The sequence below is a fragment of the Mustela nigripes genome, chromosome 9 (assembly GCF_022355385.1).
Source record: "Mustela nigripes isolate SB6536 chromosome 9, MUSNIG.SB6536, whole genome shotgun sequence".
Classification (NCBI taxonomy): Eukaryota; Metazoa; Chordata; class Mammalia; order Carnivora; family Mustelidae; genus Mustela; species Mustela nigripes.
The window spans coordinates 82,047,018-82,068,250 of NC_081565.1; the positions used below are offsets into that span (position 1 = coordinate 82,047,018).

The 21,233-nt window shown below is 44.7% G+C and overlaps 1 protein-coding gene across 3 annotated transcripts in view; it reads left to right on the forward strand.

Moving 5' to 3' along the window:
- Nucleotides 1-21,233, forward strand: part of DOCK8 (dedicator of cytokinesis 8) — a 201,974-nt gene that overhangs the window by 5,634 nt on the left and 175,107 nt on the right. Inside the window, exon 1 of one of the 3 annotated variants that reach the window (XM_059411921.1) lies at nucleotides 20,986-21,003. The exons of the other annotated variants lie outside the window; for them this stretch is intronic. The gene's annotated coding sequence lies outside the window, so the exon portion shown is untranslated. Of the gene's footprint in view, nucleotides 1-20,985; nucleotides 21,004-21,233 lie in introns of those variants that run through there. 3 annotated transcript variants of the gene reach the window in all.

The following is a 21,233-nucleotide window of genomic DNA, read 5'->3' on the forward strand; positions in this document are numbered from 1 at the left end:
TTTTTTTTTTTTTTTTTTTAATTTTAAAATACCTTGAACAACTCTCTATGTCAGTCAGTATAGATCTACGCTATCATTTGCATAAGGCCCTGTAAAACTGCTCTGACTGCATAGACAATGATTTATTGAATTCATTTTCTGCTATTGTACCTCAAGAGAGTTTCTAGTTTTTCGCAGTAACAGACAGAGGTTGATGGAATGTCTTAAACATACATCTTGATGTGTTAGTGCTACCTTAGAAATTCTGGGAGTGGCCTTGCCTTGTCAAAGGAAAGAAACTTTCTTTAAGCTTTTGATACACATGGACAAATTGTCTCCCAGGAAAGTTACAGTTACTTCTGCTTCCCCAGCAGCCTAGCCCAAGACTGATCATTTCCTCACATTCACACCCCTGGTGGGTTTTATCATTCTTTTAAATCTTTATTTGCAAGCTTGACCCCTGCCCTTCAGTGTCTCTCACTTCTTCCTGTTTAGCTTCTCTGCCAGATCCCTGTGTGACCTATGAAGTCCTGCTTCAGGGATTAAAATGGTCATACATTTCTCCTTCTTTTGCCTGATAGACAGCTAAAGATGGTGGTAACCTCCATCTTCCTTGGTTTCTTCCTTTATTCATTGAATGGGTAGGTTAATGATAAAGGTAGATTGTTCTAGCAACTTAACTTTCTTCATTCTCTTTTAGATTCTAGTTGTCACACTTTCACTCACTTTGTACCGTCACAATCTAATCTAATTTACCTGTCCTTTGCATAAACTCTTGCTCTTTGAGGTGATATGGCAGGTAGGGAATCAGAATCCCTTTCTATCACAAATAAGATCCAGATGACGTCATTCACTGTGTTTCCTCTTGGATCCGGGTGTACATAGACTGACCTTCTTCGGCACTTTTTTGGGTCCCTCTGGCTCTGGGATTGACTTTATGTTTCTACAACATGTTAGTGTCGCTCTGCTCAGAAACCTCGAGAGGCTTCACGAGTGCCCTTATCATCCAAAGGATAAAATTTATTGTACTTCCTATGCAAGAGGTCAAAGATAAAAAATAGGGAACAGGTTACCTAATGGTATTCAGGCTAGACTGGAACTAGATCAAGAAATGCAGAACTGTAATCAACTTCTTTCTTCCATCTGTTGACTTTCTGGTGCATGGATGAGTTTGTTGGGAGACTTTGCAAATCCTAGGCTCATAAGTTTGAGGTGGTATTCATGAATGCTCTCCAGCTAATGAGCCTTACTCTGTTCTAAGCAGGTCATGGAAGTTGTGGCCTTGCCTGCAAGGAACAAGGACATCGACCCAAGATTATGGACCGGGAAGGAGGGAGACTTCCTTTGCCTCTTAGCCTTGCCCTTCGGGGCATTGTGCTTTTAAAGTGGTCATTTTGGCTTCGTGCTACTTATTCTCCGAATACATCCAGAACATTCTTGGAGGTCCTTTAAGAATTGCTCTCAAAGTTTAGAGTACATTTATTCTAAAAAATAAGCTCAGTGGCATGAAATCTTTTTCCCTTGATGGAGAATCTGCTTTTTCCCTTACTTGGAAAGTTTCAAAAATGTAGCAAATTTAGAGAGATGGTAACATGGCAGGTACCCGAGGGCCCGATGAACGGAATGAACAAATGTGAACTTTTGGTCACTTAAAAAAAAAAGATTTTATTTATTTATTTGGCAGAGGGGGAGGGAGAGAGAGAGAACACAAGTAGGCAGAGAGGCAGGCAGAGAGAGAGTGGGAAGCAGCCTCCCTGCTTAGCAGGGAGCCCGATGTGGGACTCGATCCCAGGACCCTGAGACCGTAACTTGTGCCGAAGGCAGAGGCTTAACCCACTGAGCCACCCAGGTGCCCCCACTTTTTTTTTTTTTAAAGTAAGCTCCATTCGGGGCTCTGTCTCACAACCCTGAGATCACAACCTGAGCTGAGTAAGACCAGGTGGCGGGCGCTTAACTGACTGAGCCTCCCAGGTGTCCCAACATTTGTGACTTTTGTCTTAGATATTTCTAAATGGAAAAAAAAAAAGGACATTACAGATAAATCTGAAGGCCCCGTATTCTGCTCTCCCATCCTGTTCTTTCTTTTGCTCCTCCAGAGGCCAGCACTACCACCAAGTTGTACTTTTAGTGTGTGTATGTGTGTGCGCGCACGTGGGCACATGTCCGTAAATGATATATTGTGTGGTTTCTGGCTTGAGCCAAAGTCATTAGCATTGGATCCGGTCTGCGAAATTAGATAATCTCAGTACGAGTTAATGGAAAGATATGATTGTAGAATCACGGAGCTGTTTTTTAAAGGCCTCTTCGAGTAACTGTGAAAGCAGTTGCCGAGAAGAGCTCCGAAGATGATTTCAGGAAGACCGCTCTATCAGAATAGACTGCATGGCCCTTCTTGGGTGACGTTGTAAGAAACAACCAATGAGGGGTGCCTGGGTGGCTCAGTGGGTTAAAGCCTCTGCCTTCGGCTTAGGTCATGATCTCAGGGTCCTGGGATCGAGCCCCACTTTGGGCTCTCTGCTCAGCGGGGAACCTACTTCCCCCTCTCTCTCTGCCTGCCTCTCTGCCTACTTGTGATCTCCGTCTGTCAAATAAATAAAATCTTTTTTAATAAAAGAAAAAAGAAACAACCAACAGCAGGTATTTACATGTGTACAGTCTGGTCATGCTTTTTTCAATCATTCCTGACATTATAGTCACATTATTCATTTCCTGGAAAAGCCAGGAAATTAAAAAAAAAAATTTTTTTTCTCCAACTGATGATTTGCATTTGACCCGAGATAAGGAGTTGAGTTGATAACATGTTTATTTTTAAGTAATATGTCATTTGTTAAAGATCTTACTTTTAAAAATTTATTTGAGAGACAGGGAGAGCATGAGCAGGGTTAGGGGCCGAGGGAGAGGGAGAAGCAGACTCCCCACTGAGCAGGAATCCGGACATGGGGCTCGATCCCAAGACCCCGGGATCATGACCTGAGCTGAAGGCAGACCCTTAGCCAACTGAGCCACCCAGGTGCCCTAGTAATATGGTTTTTAAAACATAGAATAAAGAGTCTGCCTCATTGCCTGGACTTTTGATTAGAAAAAGTAGGTAGATTAGCAAAAGAGGGTATGGTGTTTGCTAAGAAGTGTGTGGCTTCTTTGGCATGGGTAGGTCTGCACGGTTGGGCTGGATTCCCCCCTGTTTGAACAGGGAGATATAATCCCCTGGGGCACCAGACCTCCCGTGAGAAAAAAATGGGAAGAATGGCCATAGATAGCAGGTCTGTCCTCCAAATCACCACTTTGCCTTGCTGCGACACAGGGCACAAGGCACAGGGCAGCATTCCGCACCCAGAAAACCCCTTCTGTGGTAGAAGTGTTTGAGCTGTCTGCCTTGGGTTCTTGGCGCTGTCCTTGAGAACTCAAGAGAAGTTGAGCTCTCACCAAGACAATAGACCCTCCCCCTGGGGTCCCAGGTCCCTGGGGAGTCCAACCAGAGCTGCCTACCGGGTGCTTATCACCCAGCAGGGATTTGCACCAGCATGACCGTCTGCTTTCCCTTCTGCTTGCAGAAAACATCAGGCTCAAAGTCCACCAGAAATGTACCTTCTCCAGCGAGTTCACAGACATGTTTCAAGGCAGTGGCGGTCATCTGTTCTCTGCAGAAACAAGATTGTCACCTCCCTGGGTTGCTTGACCTACTAGTATTGCCTTCTTTTGTTCCACATCGCTGCCTGCTCTCACGCTATCCCTTGACAGGGGATTTCCACTTTACCTGTTGTGTGTGGCTCTCTCGCCAATCACTTTGTTCAACTCACACGAGTTTTTTTTTTATTGTCTTTAACTTTCTCTAGGCAGCGTGAGGAGGGAAAAAATAGCAACCGGGATCTGTTTCCCAGAATTCAGCGGGAGTGAGCAGCTTGACATAAGAGAACACAGGAGATGGAGTTCTTGTGGCTGGGTGGGGAGCAGGGCTAGAGTGTTGACAGAACCCTGGGTAGGATGGAGGAATTCCACCAGCGCTGGAGGGGTTCAGCCAGGCCTGGAGGCACGGGGAAGGGAGTGACAGAGGAAACTGGTGTAATGGGGAGGTGAACTGGCCAACCAGGAGCAGAATGGGTAGGGTAGAGGGAGCTCGGTGAGATGGATCTGGAGGGAGCTGCAGTCATCCCCATGGTGAGGTGATGAGGTCTGGGATTAGGCTCTGGTCACAAGAAGGGACTGAGAGGGGACTGTGTCCCCACATACTTCAAAGGAAATCAACTGGACTTGAGAAGCACCTAAATAATTACTCATTAGCTCGTGTCATGCACCTTGACTATAGCCTGCTCTGTGCCTGGCAGTGTTTTAAGGGTCATGGATAGGGCCACAAACAAGATAGACAAGGTTCTTGTTCTACAAGAAGTCATTCTCCAGGGGTGCCTGGGTGGCTCAGTCGGTACAGCGACCGACTCTTGGACTCTTGATTTCGGCCTGGGTTGTGATCTCAGGGTCATGAGATCGAGCCTTGCATCAGTCCTGCACTCAGCACGGAGTCTGCTTGACATTCTCTCTCCCTCTCCTCTGCCCCACCCCCTCTCACGCACTTGCTCTCTCTCTGAATAAAATAAATAAACCTTTAATTAAAAAAAATAAAAGAGGTTATTTTCCAGTGGCAAGATCATAAAGTAAAGCAGGAAAGAAATAAGGAAATACAGGTAAAATGAGTGCTACGCAGAGAATGCTCAAGAGCCGTGTGGAGAGTGTGTCTACCTCAAAAGAATGGACGAGGGAGGCCTCCCCGAGTGGCTCAGTGACGGGGACCGGGACTGGGCGGGAGAGTCAGCGAGGGCCGTGGCTGGAGTAAGAGGAAATCTGGTGCGCTGGAAGCAAAGAAAGAGCCCGTGTGTCTGGAGTAGAGCAGGTGATGGGAGAGTGGGAGAGGTGAGGGAAAAGTAGGCAGCAACCAAATCCTTCCAAGTCGTGGGGAGAGTTTAAGTATTACTCCCAGTGCCGTGGGAAGGTTTCTGGAACAGAAGCGTGATGCAATTGACTTTTGTTTAAAAGTGCGCTCTGGCTTGCCCACAGAGAAGCAGAGGGTGGGAACAAGGAGTCAGGTTCTAGGGGATGTTGGTGGTGGCAGCTGGGTCTTCAGGGGAGAGGGCTGTCAGGTCAGAGATGCAGCTTGGAGATTGAGCAGATGGGTTAGATGTGGTCCAGGAACAGTGGGAGAAAAAGACAAATCACTGTGTCTCTGGGGTCGGAGTTCTGGGTAGACAGGGATGCTTTTTTTTTTTTTTTAAGATTTTATTTTTCATTTATTTGACAGAGATCACAAGTAGGCAGAGAGGCAGGCAGAGAGAGAGGAAGGGAAGCAGGCTCCCCGCTGAGCAGAGAGCCCAATTCGGGGCTCGATCCCAGGACCCTGGGATCATGACCCCGAGCGGAAGGCAGAGGCTTCAACCCACTGAGCCACGCAAGCGCCCCAGGACATGGATGCTTTGCACAGAAATTGAAAAGACTGGGTGAGGAGCAGGCTTTCAGGGTGAATCAAGAGTTTAGTTGGAGGCATTTTACGTCTAAGATGCATATGAACAGTGCAAATGGAATTTTCTACTATGTAGGGAATATAGTAGTAGGAAATTTCCTATTATGTAGGTTTATTTAGAAATCTGAGACTCAGGAGAGAGGTCAGAGCGGGATACTTAAATGTGCAAGTCATTACCATGCTATTTTTCAAAAAGGAAGAAAAGAAAATATTGAAGTTATCTGGATAGATTTTGATAGCCACAGAGCTGTGTGTATGGTATGAAATCATTCTTATTGAAAAATAAATATGTATATATCTCCCTGTAGCGATAACAGATCAATGCATATGATAAGGAGACCAGAAGGACATATGTGGATGGGTTATCAGTGTTACACCTGGGGAGTTAGTTGTGTGACTGATGATTTTTGTTTCCTGGCATGTGAAGCGTGTGTTTGCATGGTATGTATATTTTCCAAATTTTCCTATGAATTTTTGTAACTGGGAAAGGTGAGATTTCTAAAAGAGATAACGCCATGATTTCCATTCGGGGAAACTGGATAAGGATGGTGGCATTGAGTCATTATGAAAACCTGGAATCCGAATAAGTTTTGGGTGGCTGACTTGGCACTTCTCTCGTAGAGTTTTTGTTTAAGAGAACATAGGAGGCTGCGCACTGATGTAGAGTTAGCCCTCCTGCCCTGCGAGAGGATTTTATTTTTTACCTTACTGAAGGTGATGTGGTCACTTGGAGGTGAAACTTCAGGAGCCAGGCTGGCCTTTGCCATGTCCTCTTTTTCCTGTTCTGCACCATCAGCAATGTTCCAGATGGGTCCGTAGCCTATGCCGGGGAGTCAAGACAGTCAGGGGAGGGCCGTGCTTGCTCTCTGAAGGTCTTTGTGTTTATAAGCCACAAAGATTTTTGGACTATTCGTTATGACCACATAACCAAGCCTACTCAGATCGATACAGAGAAGCGTAAAATATACAACATATCTTATAGGGTAGCTCGAGATGTAGTCTCGGAGCTTGCACGAGAGGTCCGGATGGAACTCATTAATCAGGAAGTCATCAGTGAAGGTAGGAAAATGTAGTGGGAAAAGGAAAATAATGGGACGGGGCATGAGCCCCTGCCAGTTGGTATAAGAGAGAAAAGCTACAAAAAGAGAGGAAGAAGAATTGGGCTCAGGCCTGGCAGACAGTGTAGTGCTCGAAAAGCAAGCTAGTAGGGCAATTCGAAAGGTCAGAGGACAAAGGAAGAGCCATTGGGTTTGCCTTGCTGGTGGTCAGCGTAAAGGTCTGAAAAGGCAGTTTTAGTGAAGCTGTGGGGAAGGAAGTCAGATTTCAGAGTGTTGGAGGGGAGTCAGGGCAGGGGAAATGGAGGAAGCTGGGAGCTTTAAAAAGTTCAGACGAGGCAGAAGAGAAAGTGGGACATCGGTAACCAGAATGTTCCAACAGACCTTTGACTTTGGCGCAGACGTCACACACATGCTAGACAGAGCATGCTCTGACCGGAGAGGGAAAGCGCAGGTAGGTTTCATTCCCATAAAATGAGTCTTAACACATGGATAAAGATAAGATCCGATACTGCCTGATAGATTAAGAACATTTTGCTTTGCACCACCGCTGAGAACCTTAATCATAAATACAATATTCTGTTTATCTGTTCTCTTGCGGGGAGATTCTGAAACTGTCTAGACACTGTCAGGTGTTATGTTTCAGAACTAAAAATTCTTTGTACTTTATTATCTTTATGTTTCTGTGCTTGAAGGACAAAAATTATAGGAAGGAGCACCAGGATCAGTTCCATTTTGCTACCTAACAAACCACCTGTTGTGGGTCGAATTGTGTCTCTCCCCAAAGATTCCTGAGCCCTGGTACCTGCGAAAGCCATCTTGTTTTGGAAAGAGGGTCTCTGCCGATGTAAGTTAAAGGGGGCCCCACATCTAATCGGTGTGATCCATATAAGAAGAGCCACAGAGCCACGGACACACACAAAGAGGCCACGTGAAGACAGAGGCAGAGACGGGAGTCACGCCTCCACAAGCCAGGGAACGCGAATCTGCCGGCAACCTCCGGAAGACAGGGAGTCAAGGAAGGTTTCTTCCCTTGAGCATCAGAGCTGGAGCATGGTCCTGCCGACACCCTGATTTTGGACTTCCCCTTTCCGGAACAGTGAGGGAATAGATAGCACTGGGTTTGTGGCTATGCGTCATGGCAGCCTGGGAAACTAATACGTTACCCCAAAGCTTATTGACTTAAAGCAACAGCAGTTTCTTGTGTCTCATGATTCTGTGGGTTGGCATTTCGGGTTGGGCTCAGTGGGGCCCTTCTGCTGGTCTTGCTGTGGTCATTGGTGAGGCTGCTATCATCTGATGGCTTGGCTGGATGGGATGTCTGTGATAGCCTCACTCACAAGTTTGGGGCCTTGGTGTTGCTGTCCCTCTTCACACGGTCCTTATCCTCCAGGAGTCCGGCTCGCTATTCCTACTGGGGTGGAGGGAGCTTTCTAAGAGGAGGAGAGTGGAAGCCACAAGGCTCCTGGAGGCTGAATTTGGAGCTTATTAAACATTCCTCCTACCACATTGGTTGGCTCAAACAAGTTACAAGGCCAACGAGCTTTAATGGATGGGGAGATAAACCCGCCCTCTCAGTGGGAGGAGGTGTGGTGTGTTTGGCCATTTTAGTCTTTTACAGCACTGAAGAAAGCAAGCACTCATATTCCGCTTTAAACTCCATGGATTTCAGCAGAAGGTCTTGTCATTCCCTGTTCCCATCACAATACCCATTTTACTGGCTGGGAAACTGGGAACAGATTTAATGGACTCCTTCGAAGTTACCAGTGAGTCATGCTTTGTGAGAGGCTTCTCTGGCCCATGGATGTCAGCTCTGTGTCTGGAAGAGCTAATCACAGTCCTGCCTGGAGGCAGGTGAATGAACGTAATAGCTTCTTGGGTTTCTTTTAAATCCCATAATTACATCGATGGAGCCGAGATGGCAGAGCTGTCTGGTGCAGAGGCGAAGCAGCAGTGGGACGATACCAAAGAGACAAGGAGCTTGGAAAGTCCCAGGTGTCACTCCAAGGAGCAGGATTTGAGGCCAATGACTAGAAATGGGGTCAGCAAGCTCTTTATTCTCAAGAGTTACCCTGTGGGCTTAGAGCTTCGGTGGTCCCGTGTGAGTCCTGGCTGGGAAGCATTAAGGTGAGTAGAAGAAGAAAACACACCAAGGAAGGCAGAAAGACCGGCCTGTCAGGACGATACATGACGTGGGCTGTGTCCGAAGGATCACAGCTAGGATTGCTTTTAGCTGCTGCAGGAGCAGACAACCCTACAAAACAGTGGCTTCAACAGATGGGGAGTTTATTTTTCTTACGTAACAAGAACTCCAGTGGTTGGCAATTCAGACCTGGTAGGGGAGATGCCACTGGAGACTTTGTGTCTTTCTGTCCCGTCATCCTTAGTGTGTGGCTCTCATGCTCATGGTCGTAAGGGAGCTCCTGAAACTCTACGCACCGGAAAAATATTGAGGACAAGAAGAAGACAGAAGGCCAGAGAAGCATGTTGGCTAACATTGCTCCCCTTTAAGGAACTTTCCCAGAAAAAGGAAACTGGACATTTACTATCTATCACATTTGGTGGGATCCCTCTGCCTACAAGGGAGGTTAGGAAATACAGTTTTTAGTAGCCCAACACGTTGCCACCTCCAACAAAACCTGGGTTGAGTTAGAAGGAAGGGGATAATAGCTATTGATAGTCAATTAGTGGTCTCAGGCATAGTCCCCCTCCCTGCACATTGCAGTGGGCATGAATTAGTGACAGGACTTCCATTGTAGCATCATGCCACCCCCAGCCCATTAATACTCGTGTCAGATTCAGGCTCATCGAATTCCATGATCCTAATGAGGAGGGATGATCCAGACCTAATGAGCTAGGCCTCATGAGGAGGGTTTCCTGGACTTATAGGTCCAGTATGATCAGGGTAAAAGAGCTGTCATAACAAGTAATTCCAAAATCTCAGTGAAATCACCCAACAAACATTTCTTTTATATTTATGTCACAGACTGACACAGGTTAGGTGGCTCTCCTCTAAGCAGTGGCTCTGAGACCTAGGAAGCTTTGATGTTATAGCTTGGCCATCTTGTAACCTTTAGATTACTCTGGTATCATTCAGCCAATGGCCAAAATGAAGAGATAGAGAAAGACTTTGTAGCTCATTGTTAAATACCTCAACTTAAAAGTGGTACACATCTCTTCTGCTCACGTTACATGGTGAGAACTACTTATAAGGCCTACTGATAGGCAAGGAGAGCTGGTGAATACGGTTCTTGTCTGGCAGTCACTTGCCAGCAACAGATCCTCCCTGGGAATGGGGAACATGAATCTTTGGGGGTCAACTAGCCATCTCTGTCACAGGGCCCCAGTCATAAATGAGGGGCTGTTAACCAAATGTCAGTGAACATATGGATAGGCCTGGTTTGCTGTGCTGTTGTCAGATAGATGAAGACCATGGGGTCTATGTCACAGGGATATGGTGTGGAGACAACCAGAGAAGCAATATCCAAACGTCTATAGCTAAGCACCTGAGATTCCAGATGGAACCACTCAGAATATCAGGCATACCCATCCTTTAAGGCAGGGTGGCTGACAGTAGGAAAAAGAAAAACAATTTAAAATCTCATTGAAATTGAGGACACTACAAGTACCATGTGAAAGCGAATCTTTTCTAGAAACCCCACAGATTGGTAAGGAGCCCAGTTGCTCAGCGCTTTTTTTTTTTTTTTCCTGAGAACAAGCATTTAAAAAGCATTTAAGGAAAAACCAGAAGATTAAGATATTTTTAAAAGCTTTTGAGTGATTAAATGAGAATTTTTTATTTGACAGGAAATAAGATGTTATCTAAGAGAAAGAAGCATTCTAAAACATTCACTCCCACTGGAGGGGTAACCTTGTGATGGTCCCAGCTCCCCTCTGTGACAGCATTTTGATGAGAAGCTGAGTCACGTTGCTTTTTGTGACTGGCTTACTTTGGGTTTGAGGAATCCTCTTGTTTGATTTGCCTTTTAATCATTTTAGTAACCTGTGAAATCAGTCTTCTCATTCATGTTATCCTTTGTAGTAATAAACAACTCAGAAAGCCCTCACTGCAGGGAGGAGAGAGCATAGACCTTCAAGTCAGAAACATGGGGAGGCAAACAAATCTGATTCCTGTCCTGCTTCACTGATTCTCGGTGGGAGCATCTTGTGAAAGTTCTTTAATTTCCCTGAGTCTTAAGTTTTTTCGCCTGTAAAACAGAATAATACCTATGTCATTGGGTCAAATGATAAAATCCCTATGAAAATGGTACGTAAGTCAAAGAGCACAACACACATATTAATGACACATTAATAATTAATAATTAATGACACATTTCTGTGATTCGTCAACGTGTCTTGTGTGATATACCTGCAACCAGGTATCCAGCTAGGAAGGTGCTCAGAAAAGAAAACTAAGAGTGAGCACGGACAAAGTGAAAAAACAGCAAACACAAAGGATAGAGAAGTGTTAAAAACAGCTACCACCACAACATAAAGTCAGGTTTCAACCCATTTACAAAGCCTGTCCCCCAGAACACGCACGCACTTGTACCCATGCACACACGTACACGCCACACACGCATTGTAGCTCACTCAAATGGAAAGAGATGTAAAGGCCAAGGGGAAATTTGGACCTTAAATTTCCCCATGACCTCACATCTTCTGAAAACCGAAAGAGGTGGTAGACACACACTGTTGCCTTTTCCAAAAAGTAGCTTCTGGGGAAAATCAGGGCAGTTCTGAAAGTCTGCAGAGGGAATGGTAGAGCCACTTAGATAAGGCTCATCCTGGGTCCAGGGATGTTTTATATGAGAGATGGGGAAGAAATATGGGAGGGCAGAGCCGTTCAGAGAAGATGTGGTTCATCCTGAAGATGACCTAGAAGATGACCTAGAAAAGCTAGAGTTACAGTTTGGAGACTGCAGACCTGTTTCCTAGACTTTCCTTAAGTGAAAGATGGTTTCTTATGACTAAAGCTCTATGTGCGAATTATAGAAAAAGCAGGAATGCACATGAAGCAAATATTTTTAAAATATTTTTTAAAAGATTTTATTTATTTGACAGACAGAGATCACAAGTAGGCAGAGAGGCAGGCAGAGAGAGAGGAAGGGAAGCAGGCTCCCTGCTGAGCAGAGGTCCTGATGTGGGGCTTGGTCCCAGGACCCTGGGATCATGACCTGAGCTAAAGGCAGAGGCTTTAACCCACTGAGCCAACACCCAGGCACCCCATCAAGCAAATATTTTATTTCTAGGGGTGCCTGGGTGGCTTGGCCAGTTAAGTGTCTGACTCTTGATTTTGGTTCAGGTCTTGATCTCAGGGTCATGAGATTCAACCCCTGCATCAGGCTCTGGGCTGAGAGTGGAACCTGCTTAAGATTCTCTCTCTCCTTCTGCCCCTTCCTCCTCCCTGCTTGCTCTCTCTTTCTCTCTCTCAAATAAATAAACAAATAAATAATTTCTAGTTCTTTGACCAAAAGTTTGTCACTTTTAATAGCTTGATATATATATATTTTTTTCACACAATTATGTGCATATTTTTTACAAAATTGGAAGCAGACTTATAGACTATTTTGTAACCTGCTTTTTAATTTAAAAATATATTATGAACTTTTCATGTCACTAAATATTCTTGCATGACATTTCTAAATGAGTGCATAACATTTCATTGTGAAGATAGATTGTTATTTTTTTTTTCTTCTTGAATGATTCTTCAGTATAAATGCTGGAAATTGAACCGCAGACTCAAAGGTTATTCAGTGATTTATATAGCTGCCCAGTTGTCTTCCTGGAAGGTTTTGTGTGACATCTGTCTTTAGAAGGAAATTTAATTTAATTTAGGAAATTTAAAAAGATGGCATTCCTGAACTCTACCTTAATTCTTAGGGGGAAGTACCAAAAGATGGTTTATGTTCAAATAGATACAAACAGGTAAGATCAATTTTTTATAGATACCTTCAAGTAAAAAAATCAACCTTGAAAGATCGAACTGAAACCATTATTGTGATTGAGTCAATGAACCCAAAGATAAATTTGGTTTGGACAAATACTATTAATTCATGAAGTTTCCTGGTAGCCAGTTTTAAAGTGAATGGTTTTCTGGATAGTCTCAGTCCTATTTGAGGGCATCAGTATGCTGATATTAGTTACCAACATTTCCAGCTGTATCAAGAATCTATAAACTAGCCCTCTTGAGACAGTTAAGTGCATATGTTCTTAAAGAGAATACAATTATATAAACGTATTAGATCACCTAGAAAAAATAATTTATTATGTACACTTTCTTTTTTGTTGCCAGAGTTATATGCTATTTACATTTGAGTCTGACATTCGGAGGCGCCTGGGTGGCTCAGTGGTTTAAAGCCTCTGCCTTCGGCTCAAGCCATGATCGTGGGATTGAACCCCATGTCAGACTTCCTGCTCAGCAGGGAATCTGCTTCTCCTTCTCTTCCCCTCCGCCATCACTCAGTCTCCCTCTTCTCTCTCTCTCAAATAAATAAATAAAATCTTTAAAGAAAGATCTGGCATTTAATTCTCTATTATATCCCCTTACTAATTCATTAATTAACTCAACAACTTATTTATTCATTCCTCCATTTGTTCATGTGACAAATATTTACTTGAGCACATACTATGTGTCAGGTACTGTTTTACCCTTGGGGGATATAGAAAGATCCTACCCTCATAGAACTTAGGTTCCAATGAGGAAAATAGATAACAAATACACAGATCAACATATAATATAATGTCAAGTGGTGTTAAGTTGCTGTGAAGAAAATCACACAGGGTGAGAGCTTTGGAGACACCAAATCATTTTTAGAGCGAACACGAATGAATGTTTGAGTCACGACTGGGTTCCAGTGCCCATTTTACCGCTTCCTGATCAGCTTTGAGCAAGTCCCTTAGTTTCTCTGGCCCTCAATTTCCTTATCTATTCAAAGATACTCTTGTATTTCCTAATGTTGTTAGGGGGATTAAATGCGATTCTATAGAAATTGCTTATCACGTTGGTGTTTGAGAAATATTATTCCTCTTTCTTCCTGTCTTTTGGGAAAGGGAAAGGGAAAATGATTTGGTATAAATAATTGAATTCTCATGTGAGATGAAGAAACTAGCGTGTTCTTTATTCCATATTTAAGGAAGGGATGGGTAAAAATTTTTTCAAGGTTTTTTTTTTTTTTTTTTTTTTTTTTCTGAGCAAAATCAAATACCAGCTTCTTCTCAGGAGAGAAGGGCAGAGTGAGCCTTCGCATACTTAGACGACCTCTAACATCCCTTTCAGTGCTGACAGCATTTTGTCCTCCCCGACTCCATCCACTTGAAAGGGTGAAGGCCAGGCGCCAGACTCTCCTTGATAAGAAATAAAAAATGATAGTAATGTGACTATGAGTTTTTTTAAAATTCTGTTTTGCTGAGAAGTAGAAAGATCAGTTGTATACGGTGTCTTCATTGACAGGGGGAGACTGATATAAACTGGGGAAGCTGAGAAACCAGTGGTGTGTTTCTCGCTGTGCCAGAAGGAAAGAGAGATACAATGTGGTCACTAATAATTATTTTAAAACATTAAATCTTGGGCCGTCTGGGTGGCTCGGTTGGTTAATAAGTGTCTGCCTTAGGCTAAGGTCATGATTGCAGGGTCCTGGGATTGAGTCCCACATCGGGCTCCCTGCCCAGCAGGGAGTCTGCTTCTCCCTCTTCCTCTGCCCCTGCCCCCAGCTTATTCTCTCTCTCTCAAATAAATAAATACATAAAATCTTTAGCCACACTGTCCTTGGGGTGATCCATGCTGGACGATTTTAGGACAGCTGACCCGCTCTGGCCTGCCCTGGACCACCTCCCGTGGAAGACTGAGCTGGCCATGTAGCCTTCTCCCTTTGTCTCATAACCATGACCAACAAGAATGTTAATTCACCAGCTGCTCAGCTTAACAGATTCAAGAACAAGGGGAAAGGCAGTGCAGAAATGAGGTGGTGCCGAATAGCTCCTTAGCTGAGGAAAGCTAAGAAGGTTGACCAGATGCTTTCAGCTTCTGGGGGGAGCGTAAGCTGATTCCCTGATGATGCTCCCTCAGCGCTGCAGGAAAACCACAACAACTAGGGCACTGTAAATTGGTCTGTTGATGACATTGTCAAAGGTAAACATAGCAACAAATTGGAAAGCCACCTCCAGGCTGCTCACATTGCTAGGAAACTGCTTTCTAGGGAAGAACAGCCCCCCTCCCCCCCACTCCGTAGATGCCATAATCCGGGCTGGTTTGATTCCAAAATTTGTGTCCTTCTTGGGCAGAACTGACTATAGTCCCATTCAGTTTGAATCTGCTTGAGCTCTCACTACCATTGCTTCCGGGGCATCAGAACCGACCAAGGCTGCGGTAGGTGGAGGTTCTCTCCCAGCATTCATTCCTCCGTTGGCAACTTCTCATGCCCACGTCGTGGAACAAGCTGTGGGAGCTCTAGGAAACACTGCCAGTGACGGTTTGGTTTTTCGAGACTTGGTTATCAAGCACGGTGCAACTGACCCGCTATTGGCTCTCCTTGCAGTTCCCGACATGTCGTCTTTAGCCTACGGTTACGTACCTAACCTTACGCGGACACTTTCAAGACTTGTGGTAACAAGAATCCTGCGCTCCTGAGATGCTCTTGAGCTGATTCTTCCTACCTCACTTGGTCTCCCGCATCATGATGATCCAGAAATACTAGCAGATCCCTGCTGGGCCATTTCCTACCTTCTGATGGTCCAAATGAATGGTCTGAAATGGTTGTGAAAACAGGAGTTGTGCCTCGGTTTGGGAAGCTTCTAGGAGCTACTGAATTGCCCATTGTGACTCCTGCCTTAAGAGCCACAGGAAATACTGTCCATGGGACAGATGAACACACCCAGGTGCTAATAGATGCAGGAGGGCTTGCTGCCTTTCCCAGCCTGCTAACAAACTGTCAAGCCAATGTTGAGAAGGAAACTACATGGACAGTGTCAAACACCACAGCTGGCCACCAGGACCAGACAGAGCAAGCTGTGAATCATGGGTTAGTCCCCTTCCTTGTTGGTGTTCTCTCCGAGGCAGATTATAAGACTCAAAATGAAGCTGTATGGGCTGCTGAGAAACTAGGTGACATGGAGACAATATAATGATGGAAGAATGCGGAGGTTTGGACCAAATGGGAGCTCTGCAAAACCACAAAAATCAGGGTACAAAGCTTCCTTAACCTTGATTGAGAAGGATTTCTCTGTAGAGGAAGAGGGAGATTGGAAGGGTGTGCCAGAAACTGCCTCTGAAGGCTCTCGGTTCCAAGTTGAGGGTGGCACTCCTGGGACCTTTAGTTTTTAGCTTGTACACCTGAGGCGGAATGTGGTTTGTTGTGTGCTCTGTTTGGTCGGAGTTTGTCTTACGGTTTCTCTGCTAAGAACTCCTTTTCAGTGTGGTTTGTTATTGAAGCACCTTTTACAACGAAGATCTACTTGACCAGTTCTAGACTGTACAAACTGTACAGAGCTTCTCCTCTCAGTGGGCTTCTTATTTCTATGTTGAATCTTCTCTATTGCAGTATTCTTAAATAAAGATTAAATTCTACCTTTTTTTAAAAAAATCTTAAAAAACCCTCAACATTAATTCTTGTACTGATGAACACCTGCTATGTCCTTCCCATGCGTGTAATTATGTGTATTATTATATATTCATATGCATATAATTATGTCTTCTAGTATTAAATTATGTTGTTATAATTCTATAGTTCTCGTAATAGGCTCACGGGTGAAGGGTGTTCTTCTGATCCCAAGGTGTGGATTTGGAAACAGAGGCTGGCTCAGGTTATGCAGTTGTGAGTGGTAACGCAATGGTGGAAACCCAAGTGTAGGAAACCCAGCTAAGGCCAGACCCGTGTGGTTAACCCCTTGCTTCTTGTCATCGCCAGCACCTGCTGCCCACAAGCTGGCTCACCTGCCCACATCAGTTCTCACTGTGGCCCGGCCGTGGAATTTGTTGAGATTGTTTTTTCCATATGCCGTGATATGTTTAGTTTTGCCTCAGATGGGCGAGCGGATTAGCTTTCAAGAGAGATGGACCGTCTCCACTCTAAACACAACTAGACGTGACCTTCCCGCATCTGAAAACATTGTGGTAGAATCCCTTCATCACTGCGCACATACCCTTTTATGGGGTTGGTTTTCTTTTTCTTTTTTTTTTTTTTTTAAAGATTTTATTTATTTATTTGACAGAGAGAGATCACAAGTAGGCAGAGAGGCAGGCAGAGAGAGAAGGAAGCAGGCTCCCTGCTGAGCAGAGAGCCTGATGCGGGACTTGATCCCAGGACCTTGAGATCATGACCTGAGCCGAAGGCAGCAGCTTAACCCACTGAGCCACCCAGGCACCCTGGAGTTGGTTTTCTAATCTTCCTATTAGAGTGGTCAACACTGACTCAGTTTTCCTCTGGAATTAGCTATTGAGTAGAGATGCATTTTCAAACTTAAAAATTCTTTTTTTTTTTTTTAAGATTTTATTTATTTATTTGTTTGACAGACAGAGATCACAAGCAGGTAGAGAGGCAGGCAGAGAGAGAGGGGGAAACAGGCTCCCTGCTGAGCAGAGAGCCCGATTCGGGGCTTGATCCCATGACCCTGAGATCATGACCTGAGCTGAAGGCCGAAGCTTAACCCACTGAGCCACCCAGGCACCCCTCAAACTTAAAAATTCTACCTTCCCCTGCCCCCAAAAGCCCTAAAACTAGGACGGATGTCCTAAAAATACTGCCCTGCCTTCAGAGACTTAATCAACTCAGTGATACAATGCACGTAACTTGATTTTCAGACGGAAAGGAGGAGAATGGGACGTTGGGAGATGACCTCTCTGTATTTTGGTGTAACAAGTGGTGAAACACCTCATTTGAGATGTCACTGCTGGGTTCCACCAACACTGAGGTGTTTTGTACGTCCACACTCGGGCTGTACCTTGGGCTTGTGTCCCTGGAGCCCCGGAGGGACTCCTCAGTTGTTTGGTTATTTTCCCCTATATTCTCCTTGGTATGCATCTTTTTTTTTATTTTAATTTTTTAAAGACTTTATTTATTTATGAGAGAGAGAGAGAGAGAGAGAAGGGACAAGCAGACCTCATGCTGAGTAGAGCCCAATGCAAGGCTCTGTCTCAGGGACCTGAGATCATGACCTGAGCCAAAATCAAGAGTCAGATTCTTAACAGACTGAACCACCTGGGTATGCACTTTTTAAAGTGCATCGCCCTGTTCTTTGGTCTCCAACACTGAACTTTCTATCATCATATGGCCTGGTTCATTTACCAGATTTATTTGGTCAATATCATATTTCTTCCTTTCAAAGAAACACCATTGGGGTGCCTGGGTGGCTCGGTGGGTTAAGCTGCTACCTTCAGCTCAGGTAGTGATCTCAGGGTCCTGGGATCAAGCTCCACATCAGGCTCTCTGCTCAGCAGGGAGCCTGCTTCCCCCCCCACCCCGCCTGCTGCTCTGCCTACTTGTGATCCCTCTCTCTGTGTCAAATAAATAAATAAAATCTTAAAAAAAAAAAAAAAAAACAAGAAACACCATTCACCTATGTGAAGAGCTCTCTCTCTTTTTTCTTTTATCTGACTCAAATACCAGAGCCCAGAGAAAATCGGGACGTAAGTGAGGTTGCCTTTAGACCCCCTCCACCTTCCAATTCCCGCTCCACCCATTTCCAGAATGTTCTGGGGTTCTCATCCAGACATGGTGTCCAAGGGTTCTAACTGTACCTTTCTTTTCCCCCAACCCCCTAAAAAACCAGCCACTGGCTGATGCATTCTTCCACATGAATTGGTTTGGGCTGGTATGGACTCAGAGTGTTATTACTCATGACTTAGCTGCATTTCGACTGAGCTAAATGCAGGGTTGCTGTCCGAGGAAGCAGAACTAACTCTGGAAAGTAGGGACTTTCCACGGACATCGTCACCTTAACAGATGGGCATTTGTGGCCTGATCTTGCTACCTCAGCCTGGGTGCTGGAGTTGGGTACGGGCACCACATGTGGCCTTACTGGAGAAGGATTACACAGAGCAGGGAGGAATGCGATGCCCCATCTTCTCCTTTCTCTCTTGAAGCCTGGTTGTCTTTGTAACTGCTCTTTCTGCTGTAATTACCTTTCCTACCTGAGAGCTCCCAAGACAGGGTGAAGGCCCAGGCAAAGGACTGTGGGGAAGATGCCTAGGATCTTGGGCCGGGGCCAAGAACGGCAAGCCTTCAAGTCCAGAGCTAGCCCTATGGCATGACCTTTTGGGGACAGATCTTCCTTCACCAGAGTGTTCACATCATCTCGAATTTGCCATGGTGAATTCTCTCCAACCGTAGGCTCTCTACAGCAGCACAGAGACAAGCCTCCACCCAACACATAGCCTGCCTCTGACCACAGCTTGTCCCTTCCAAAGGTAAATGCAAGAGAAAAGTCAGTGATGTTTTAGATGGTTGTCAGCTCCCATTGGACAGCCTCAGTACATTTTCCTTAAAAACGTTTAAAATACAATACCAAACCTTTCTTTTCTGTGCCTGGTCAGTGAGAGTGTATCGAGTCTGCCATGTTAATTTTGACCTTTCAGAGAACATGCTGTTACTTTTAATTATAGCATCGAGACAATTCGTAGCATCCTGAAAACTCCATGAAGTTGCTGTTGGCCCAAAGTCCCTCTCCCTTATTCTATTTTATTTATTTTTAAATTTTTATTTATTTATTTGACGGATCACAAGTAGGCAGAGAGGCAGGAAGAGAAAAAGAGAAGAGGAAGTAGGCTCCCCGCTGAGCAGAGAGCCCGATGCGGGGCTGGATCCCAGGACACTGAGATCATGACCTGAGCTGAAGGCAGAAGCTTAACCCACTGAGCCACCCAGATGCCCCTCCCTTATTTTAGACCACAGGCTGTATAAGCAGGAAGCACGTCTTGGGACCATCGGAACCTCTCAACAGGATTCCACACTCTAAGGATCTTTTAAGTTGTCCTGTGTCTTGGACAAGCATTTACTGTATCTTGAGGGGCATGTGGAGCTCAAGATGTGAGGGCAAGAGAGGGCTGAGTTGTTTATTATTAAACTGACAGGAAACAGCCCAGGCTCATTTGCTGCTGCTTTCAGCTGGGCAAAAGAGGATAAATTAATTGCTTTATAGAAATTCCTTTCTGCATTCTTTAGGAAAAATTTTTCCATGTAAGCTAAATGATGAAACTGAGCAGTTTTGGGCTCAACAACTTTGACATTGTCCCTTGAAAGAATGAAACAATTAAAGAAACTGATTTCCTTGGAGAAAAGGCCAATTATAATAATATAGGTACTCTGCAGAAAATATTCACAGCAGCCTCATCACACGATCCTGTAATACCATGTAATATTGGGTTTTTCCTTGCTGGGATTTCCCCACACCCCCTGCCTTTTTTTTTTTTTTTCCTTCAATGTTTTAGGCATACGATGTATTCACTGAGCACACCTAGGGGATCCTTTCCCTCTCATTTTTAGAGTTATCCCAGTACCACCATTTGGGAATAAACAACATTGAAAGGACCCAAAGGGGAAGAAAACCAATTTAAAAACAAACAAACAAACAAACACAAAATCGAGGGCAGTTGGCTAAGAGAGTTGGCAGGATGTGTATAAGCCCAGGGAGGGGTTTCATGAAGAAGGAGAAGGTCACTAGTATCTGATGCAAAGAAAGGTCACGTTAGAACAGGACAGGAAAGAAATCACTGGTTGCCCAGGGAAGGGTCATCAGTGGCTAGATCAAGGATAGCTTCTGCAGAGGGGCGAGGGCGGACGCCTCCTCAGGGCCGGGCAAGGGAGCAGAGAGGAAGTGGAGGCTTGGCGGTCAGGGCCAGGGGAGAGAGGAGCTTGACGATGAAGGTTTTCCTTTCAGATGGGACTGAATTGAGCCGGTTTCTAGGAAGAATCAAGGAGTCAGGGTGCTGGCCAAGACAGGGTATGATGCTGGAATCAAAACTGAAATAAAATTTCTGTTCTGGGTGCCTTTTCTGCCTTCCCCATCATCCCACATCCCGGACAAATATTTGGTGCATGAACAGATTTTGGACTTCGAAGAGCTCCCCTTTTCTTGTGCTTGGGATTTGTTCCTTGGTGAAACACAAAGGGACAAAACTGTACATACAAGAAGAAAATGGTATTTGGTGGAAACTCTCCCTTCCCTAATTGCTCTTAAATCCTTTGCCCGTTGCTCGTATGGGTATTTGAATGACGTTTGGAATAAATTCCAAGGCTGCTTACCCCTGGAAGGATTCATGGTGTTGGAGCTGAGTTCAAAGTCTCAAAAACAAGCCAAAGCCTGTTCCTTTCAGTAGTCAGGATAAAGTTTAATATCCTTCTTCGGAAAGCTTTCACGCGTTAAGTTTGCCACTGCTAAGCTGCCGGAAAGGGAAAATGCCAGAAGTTTAACTCCTATAGCAACTTTCTGGTGCAAGTTACATAACCGTTCTGGATTTGAAAAGCGCAGGTAATAATACCTACTTCTTGGGGTTGTTGTGAGGATTAAATGGGCCAATTAATACAGTCCCTGTCAGACAGTAAATATGTACTAGGTGAGTAATATTGGTTACGGCAGCGGGCTTTTCCAGGTTGTAAGGGTTACAGACACTGTCAGGTTACCTCTGTTCATAGTGGAAAGAAATCACTGGTTGCCCAGGGATTCCTTTAAATATAAAGGATACACCACAAGGTAAGGAG